The following is a 7,900-nucleotide window of genomic DNA, read 5'->3' as shown; positions in this document are numbered from 1 at the left end:
TTTTTGCTTCAAAATGCAATACCAGGGTTTCCACTTAACAGTCGTGGTGGACGCCACGGCAAAATAAAAGCCTCCAAACCTAAAACAACAATGTTTTGGTTTTTTACGTGAAAAAGTAAACAAAAGTAACATAATGTAATGTAACCTCCAGGAGAAGTCAAAGTCTGACGCTTTTTTAAACTTTTATTGCCAATCTTATGCTCACATCCAGCCCAATTCCAACTTTTATTCCCTCCCGTGCACACGCGCCCGTCTCCGTGCTTCCTTACCAGACACACAACAACACTTACTCATTCTCCACCAACACGAAGTGTTCATATATATATATATATATCTATATATACGTCTGCCTCACAATACGAAGGTCCTGGGTTCGATCCTGCGCTCGGGATCTTTCTGTGTGGAGTTTGCATGTCCTCCCCGTGACAGCGTGGGTTCCCTCTGGGTACTCCGGCTTCCTCCCACCTCTAAAAACATGCACCCGGGGATAGGTAGATTGGCAACACTAAATTGGCCCTAGTGTGTAGTCATTAACCACATTAGCAATGTATAGAGTGTATTGCTTTAAAGTTAAGACTAGTTTAAAGTTATCTTCATTGAAAAGTACAGTGCTTTTCCTTAAAAAAATAAGGACATTTCAATGTGACCCCAAACTTTTGAACGGTAGTGTATGTATATATATATATATATATATATATATATATATATATATATATATATATATATATATATATATATATATATATATATATTTTTTTTTTTTTTTTTGCACACTATTGACTAGTGATGCATGAAACATTCAGCCACCAAAAAAAAGACTGATTACTGCAACAGCGCTGCCGAAACCGGATGTTGCGATGATGTAAGCATGGCGCACAGGGTTGTCTGGAGCGGAGGCAGCATGTCTGCGGCGTGGACGGACTTTAAGCCTACAATAACACCAGAAAAAGATGCTCGATTCGGTGCTAGTCATTTTTAAGAAAGTAAAAGTCATTGCTTTGGTCTTAATTTACCGGAAGTAACTCTTGAGGTTTGAAGCAACTCCTATATTTCTGCGCTGAATTTTTATACAGTGAATTTTAAAACACTGTATTTTAACAGACGGGATTTTAAAACAAAAATTGCGATTAACTGAAATTGGCAGCCGCAAACAATTAAGTTCCATAAATTCAGTGTCAAGAAGAAGCTTTCGTAATAAATGAACCTCCATACTTGTATTTATCTTGCAGCCCTGCAAGTGATGACTACCTCTAAATTTGCAAATTACTTCCTTTTGTTTGCTTTGATCACCACTAAGGCAGTATTTGTGCGATATAGCACACATGATAAAACGTCAAGGATGCATTTTTGTGATTATTATGCTAATTTTCATTGCAATGCATCAATTTGAAATAATCCACCCTAGCAAATTGTAGTGCGGCACGAAATAATGCGTGGCAAAGATGATTAGTGCTAATCGTTATGTGTGGCATGCTTTCACCCTCAGGAGGTTGTTGGAAAAGGTGGGGGGGGTGGCAGAATAAAGGGCTCATGGAGCCAGTCGCCTTGGCAACTGGCAGCCTCTGAAAGGGTCGCGGAGGCAGCGCTTTGGCGTGGCTTCAGCACACCTGCTGTCTTGTCCACAAAAAGCGCGGTCAGTAGAAAATAATCTGTGATTTTTTTTCACACTCCTCTTGGTAAGCCCACCTGTGGCTTTGCACATGTAACACGTTCAAAATAGCCGAATGTCGCCTGCTCGGACGGCAATATTCAGATTGACCTTTTGACCCCCAGGAGCACAGGGCTCGTTTACCAGGTCTGATCGCTCGGATTAATGAGCGGCTCTGCTTGCTTTTAACGCCGCGGCTGCTCATCCGCCGGCCTTACCGAGCTTGCGGTCAAATCAGAAACAGTCACAGATCAATTGCCACGGCGATGAGGGAGACCGATGGAATGGGATTGAGGCGTGAATGATCAATAATTAATCTACAGATAGGATAATTGGATTTGTGAGGAATGTGTGATATAATTTGGTGTGCGTAGCAAGATTATTTGCACTGTGGTGCAGTACTACAAGAAATAAGTCATACAATTAAGAGATTTTGGTTGTTATTTTACGGACTATAGTTGTAATTTTCTGTCCTATGATCAGATGGGATAGGCTCCATTTTATCCAGGAATACATTTGTAACTTGAGGGGGAAAAGTGATAATTTTAAGGGATTAATCTCCCATTTGATAGCTTTACAATTTAAGAATAATGATGTCTTCTTACAAAAATAATGCCACAAAACTACAGTTAAAAATGTAGCAAAAAAAAATTCATTTTTCGAGAATAAATTGAATTAAATATTTTTAAATGTTAAATTAAAACAAATTCAATTCAATAAAAACAATTATTTTATGTAATTAAATGTGACAGGGAACGTTGGGATTTTCCAAAGAATATAATGTAATTTTACCAAAATAAAAAGGTCATTGTGCAGGAAAGGGCAGAATGAGGTCATGATTTTACAATTTTTTAATAGTGAAAAAACCAAAGTCATCATTTAACCATAATATCGTCACAATGTTATGAGAAAAAGTCATACGTTTAAGAAAATATTTTTAAAAATCTAAAAACTTTAGGACATTTATAAAATTTTAGTAAATCATAATATCACACAAATAGCCAGAATTTTAAGATATGTTTGTAATATAAGAAAAAAAAAAAGTAATCATATTATGAGAATATTTTTGTAATTTCAGGAGAATAAATTAGAGTAATATTAAGTTTTGAATTAAATACTTTTAGAATAATAACATGGTCATTTATGAGGAAAAGTCATAACTAAATAGGGTAAATGCAGTAGGTGAGAAAAAATAAAATATTAGTTAAGTGATAATTAAGTAAATACATGTTTAATACAATTAGATGTCATAACTTTGAGTATAAAGTGTCACGTAATACATTGTAATCACAATTCTGTGGGAAAAAGATCACAAAATTTAAACTTGTATTTCTGTTTGGCTGAAAACCTCCTGTGTAATTCAGTTCAAGTAATTCAAATCAGAAATTGATCAAATCTCAATGAATGTGCTGTGATTAATCATTACAGTACAATCATATTGTGTGTGTACTCTTACTAAAACATTTTTTGTTGGCCAACACTGACCTCTTGTGGTCAGACTTCTCTGCCACGTTGCTCAAGTCTTGCACACGGAGGAGACATGCTGTCTGAGCAAACATCCCAGGTCCGTGAGAGCAGTGGTTAACATGTGTTGGCGACCTCGTCCCAAAAACAAACAAAACAGTGACATAACACCTGCTGGTTGTCTCAGTAGGTCAGTCGCCAGGAATGCAATGATGTCACCTTTGTGTGTCACCTGCACATGCACTAACCTGCCCGGAAACCGCAACAAAGGGACAGGTGGAATGACAACACTCGAGGCGAACTCAGGGAAATCCCACCAAAACTTTTTGTTCTTGTTGTTCTTACGGTATTGACTGGGCGATCACAATCTTATCGTTTGATCTCCAGTTAACATTCAAACATGTTACCATTTTGCATGTTTGCATGAGATTGCATTTATGATCCACACTGTTCTGCCAGGTTACTACTGACCTCTGTCAAGGAAGCTAAAATATAAGCTATTTAAATAATTACCCAGAGAATGTAAAAATAACTAACCCCTCCAAATGGACTGTCGTGCACATGTCATTGGAAGAAAATGCTATTTAGTCGTGCAATCAAAAGCCAAATGTCACTAACACTTAAAAGGTGTGAATGGTACTTTAGTTTATAAAAGATTATCAACTGATTAGATAAAACGACTACTTGATGACGTCCATATCTGCACAACCCAGCAGCAGTAGGTCAGGTTCAGGTCATCGCAAAGTTTTTAAATATAGAGGTTTCGTCGTTAGTTCTTTAAAACAATGCCTTCCAAGTAAGTGTACAGATTTTGTTTCATTAAACATACATTTTTACTTACAGATTTTTTTGTTTTAATTTATTTGTAGATTGCTCAATTTGGTGTCCCCGCCAACAGATGGCGCTCCAGTCAGCAGCCGGCCAGAACATTATAACAATAAAGTAAAAGTATTAAGAGACAGAAATTGTGCATTAGTAAAGCCATAATACGGTGAAATTTAAGTCATAAAATCCTTGAGAAATTTTCGTAATTTTACCAGAAACATTTTTTGTAATTGTACAAGAAAAAAGTTGGAATTTAAATTGCCTAAAGTTGTAAAGTTAGAAAGATATTTGTTATGCTTTTACATAAATAATGTCATGACATTATGAGATACAATATGCCAGAAAATGGCACATAAAATGTACATTATCAAAGTTTTAATTATACAAAAAGAGAGTCTGAAAATGTGAGAATTTTAAATGACTAAAGTCATAATATTGTGTTTACAGGATTTTTTACAAGCATAAAGTTGTAATTTTGTACGAAAAAAATCTGAATTTGACAACAATAAAGTTCTAATGTTAAATAAATTCCGCTTTTTACAAGAATTACAAGGAGTTATATTAATTCAAGAAGAATACCATGGGAATGTCACAAAATTATAAAGTCATTGTACGACATTGATTAAAGTCATTGAAATATGTGGGAAAATGTATAATTTTAAGTGAAAAACTTGGGTTTTCAAAGATAAAAGTTGCGATTTTACAAAAAAGTTGTAATTTTACACGGAAAAATTGCAATTTTACGATAAAGTTGTAATGTTACATCAAATCCCACTTTTTACAGGAATAACAAGAAGTTGTATTGTTACAAGAAGAATAAAGTGAAAATGTCACAAGATTATAAATTAATTTTACAATATGAATATAGTTATTGAAAATGTATAATTCTATATGTAACTAAATATTGATCTTGAAAAATAAAGGTTGTGATTTTACAAGAATAAAGTTGTAATTTTGTACAGAAAAAATCGCTAATTCACGTTAAAGTTGTAATCACGTTAAAGTTGTAATGTTAGACAATAAGTCACACTTTTTGATGAGGATTACCAAAAGTTGTATTATTACAAGAGGTCTACAGTGAAAAGGCCTCGTGATTATAAAGTGTTACTTATAAGACACGATTAAGGGCATTGAAAACATGCGTCATTCTGTGTAAAAAAAATATTGATTTTTGAAAGATAAAAGTTGTGATTTTACAAGAAAAGTCATAATTTTTGTACAGAAAAGAATGCAAATGTATGATAAAGTTGTAATGTTAGACAACAAATCCCACTTTTTGTGAGAATTTATATTACAAAAAGTAGAAGTGCCACATGGTTATAAAGTCATACGACATGATTAAAGTAGCAGTAGAGTGGAAAAACAAATTGCCTCTATATTGAAGCTATTATCATATTCATATCTGATGTATGACATCAAAAGACTTCCAAAGTTTGTGAATAAATAGATATGATCAAAATAGTATCAATCTCACGGAGAGTCCCGAGCCATTTTTAGAGATAATGAGCTAGTCAGACACAACAATGCTAATCATGCAGACTTGTAGGAGCAAATAGCAATTACTTTGGGAAGAATGATGATCCAGAACCATATATTGTTGATCAAGGAGGATGAGCAAAACATTTTAGAAGCTCTGCTAAACAGATCCAACTTTAGTGAAACGTTAAGCATCATGTAGCAGTACTGCTAAGTGTTAAACAAGAAATACAAACATAATAAAACAATTGCTTACTGTACAATGTCTGCTCTCACTGTGATGACAACTGATAGGATGTCCATATCTTCCCGTTTAGATGAACAATTAATTTTAATCCACACGATGAAGAGTTAAAACAAGTTACTGTCTTCTGTTGTAGTGTGTTTGTCTCCATCTCCGGGTATAAATTGAATGTCACAGATGAACAACTTCTAGATTCAAGGCTAAATCCTCCTATCATCCAGATGAGAGGCATGATTTATAATCTAGAATAACTTTGACCAGCCGAGATGCCATGATGCGGCAGCAAACAAAACATCAATGCTGCAGTGTTGCATAAACGTCTTCTTTACAGTTTTACGGCAGTTTGCATTCATATATGTTGCATTACTGCCATCTTCAGTTTTATTTTATATATACATGAAAGTATTTCCTTGAGTCCAGTGCAGCATAAACTTTAGTTAACTCTCGGCTATCCACCCATTCATCCCATTTTCTACCGCTTGTCCCTTACGGGGTCGCAGTGGTGCTGGAGCCTATCTCAGCTGCACACGGGCGGAAGGCGGGGTACACCCTGGACAAGTCGCCACCTCATCGCAGGTTGCAACACAGATAGACAGACAACGTTCATCCTCACATTCACACACTAGGGCCAATTTAGTGTTGCCAATCAGCCCCAGGTGCATGTCTTTGGAGGTGGAAGGAGCCGGAGCTATCAATGCTGAAAATACTTTGTCTGCGTTAGCGCTGAAAAAAACAACACTACTAGTATTTGGTCAATATTCAGGTCACGAAATGTAAATAGAGTATTTTTTGCGGGTTTTGGATAGTTATTTAGAGAGTTTTGTGGGCAAAATAGAGAGCCCTCATTGACTCATTTGTTAGCGGACTTTTAATTTATTAGTTTTTTACCGTTCAGAATGTATAAAAAAACAAATGTGTCATGTGTTACTCAGTGGCCTAGTGGTTAGAGTGTCTGCCCTGAGATCCGTAGGTTGTGAGTTCAAACGGGGCGGCGTGGCGAAGTTGGTAGAGTGGCCGTGCCAGCAATCGGAGTGTTGCTGGTTACTGGGGTTCAATCCCCACCTTCTACCATCCTAGTCACGTCCGTAGTGTCCTTGGGCAAGACACTTCACCCTTGCTCCTGATGGCTGCTGGTTAGCGCCTTGCATGGCAGCTCCCGCCATCAGTGTGTGAATGTGTGTGTGAATGGATGAATGTGGAAATACTGTCAAAGCGCTTTGAGTACCTTGAAGGTAGAAAAGTGCTATACAAGTATAACCCATTTATCATTTATATTTATTTAAACCCCGGCCGAGTCATACCAAAGACTATAAAATGGGAGCCATTACCTCCCTGCTTGGCACTCAGCATCAAGGGTTGGAATTGGGGGTTAAATCACCAAAAATGATTCACGGGCGCGGCCACCGCTGCTGCTCACTGCTCCCCTCATCTCTCAGGGGGTGATAATGATAATAAATGATAAATGGGTTATACTTGTATAGCGCTTTTCTACCTTCAAGGTACTCAAAGCGCTTTGACAGTATTTCCACATTCACCCATTCACACACACATTCACACACTGATGGAGGGAGCTGCCATGCAAGGCGCTAACCAGCAGCCATCAGGAGCAAGGGTGAAGTGTCTTGCCCAAGGACACAACGGACGTGACTAGGATAGTAGAAGGTGGGGATTGAACCCCAGTAACCAGCAACCCTCCGATTGCTGGCACAGCCACTCTACCAACTTCGCCACGCCACGCAGAGAATCATTTCACCATAACTATTGTGTGTGTGACAATCATTGGTACTTTAACTTTATATAGACTGATAGACAGCCCATCTCTTTCTAATGTTTGCGTATTGCTAGTATGACTGGTCTGATAACATGGTCAGGGTGCAGAAACGTTACTACAGTGACGTCAATCTCCGGAAATAGCCGAAAGTATTCGGAGCGGAATATTCAAAATGGCTGACTGAATTTGTGTCATTTTGCTATGTTTAGACGGTATTTTCTCATACTTTGCGGATTGTAAATCCAAGTGGATATAGTTTAATGGATACAATGAAACACAAACATTTAAAGTCAACTTGTTTTTACACTCTACGGCTACTTTAAAGGCATTGAAAAGCGCGGTAAAATGTATCATTCCACGGTACAGATATAAAAATTATATATAAATAAAAGTTGTGATTTTTACAAAAATAAAGTCATAATTTTATACAAATGTTTTTTACAATAAAGTTGTATCTTTAGACAAAAAAAAT

At 36.7% G+C, this 7,900-nt stretch overlaps 2 protein-coding genes across 5 annotated transcripts in view; one reads left to right on the top strand and one right to left on the bottom strand.

Annotated features, from left to right (window-relative positions):
• Positions 1–5,691, bottom strand: part of LOC133635883 (cyclic AMP-responsive element-binding protein 5-like) — a 56,847-nt gene extending 51,156 nt beyond the window's left edge. Inside the window, exon 1 of the mRNA XM_062029303.1 lies at positions 5,670–5,691. The gene's annotated coding sequence lies outside the window, so the exon portion shown is untranslated. The remainder of the gene's footprint in view (positions 1–5,669) is intronic.
• LOC133635885 (juxtaposed with another zinc finger protein 1) overlaps positions 1–7,900 on the top strand; it is a 104,045-nt gene that overhangs the window by 75,647 nt on the left and 20,498 nt on the right. The gene's annotated exons all lie outside the window — the stretch shown is intronic.

Source organism: Entelurus aequoreus, linkage group LG20 (assembly GCF_033978785.1).
Source record: "Entelurus aequoreus isolate RoL-2023_Sb linkage group LG20, RoL_Eaeq_v1.1, whole genome shotgun sequence".
Taxonomy (NCBI): Eukaryota; Metazoa; Chordata; class Actinopteri; order Syngnathiformes; family Syngnathidae; genus Entelurus; species Entelurus aequoreus.
The sequence above is the reverse complement of the archived record's forward strand: the minus strand, read 5'-3'. Positions and strand labels throughout refer to the sequence as shown.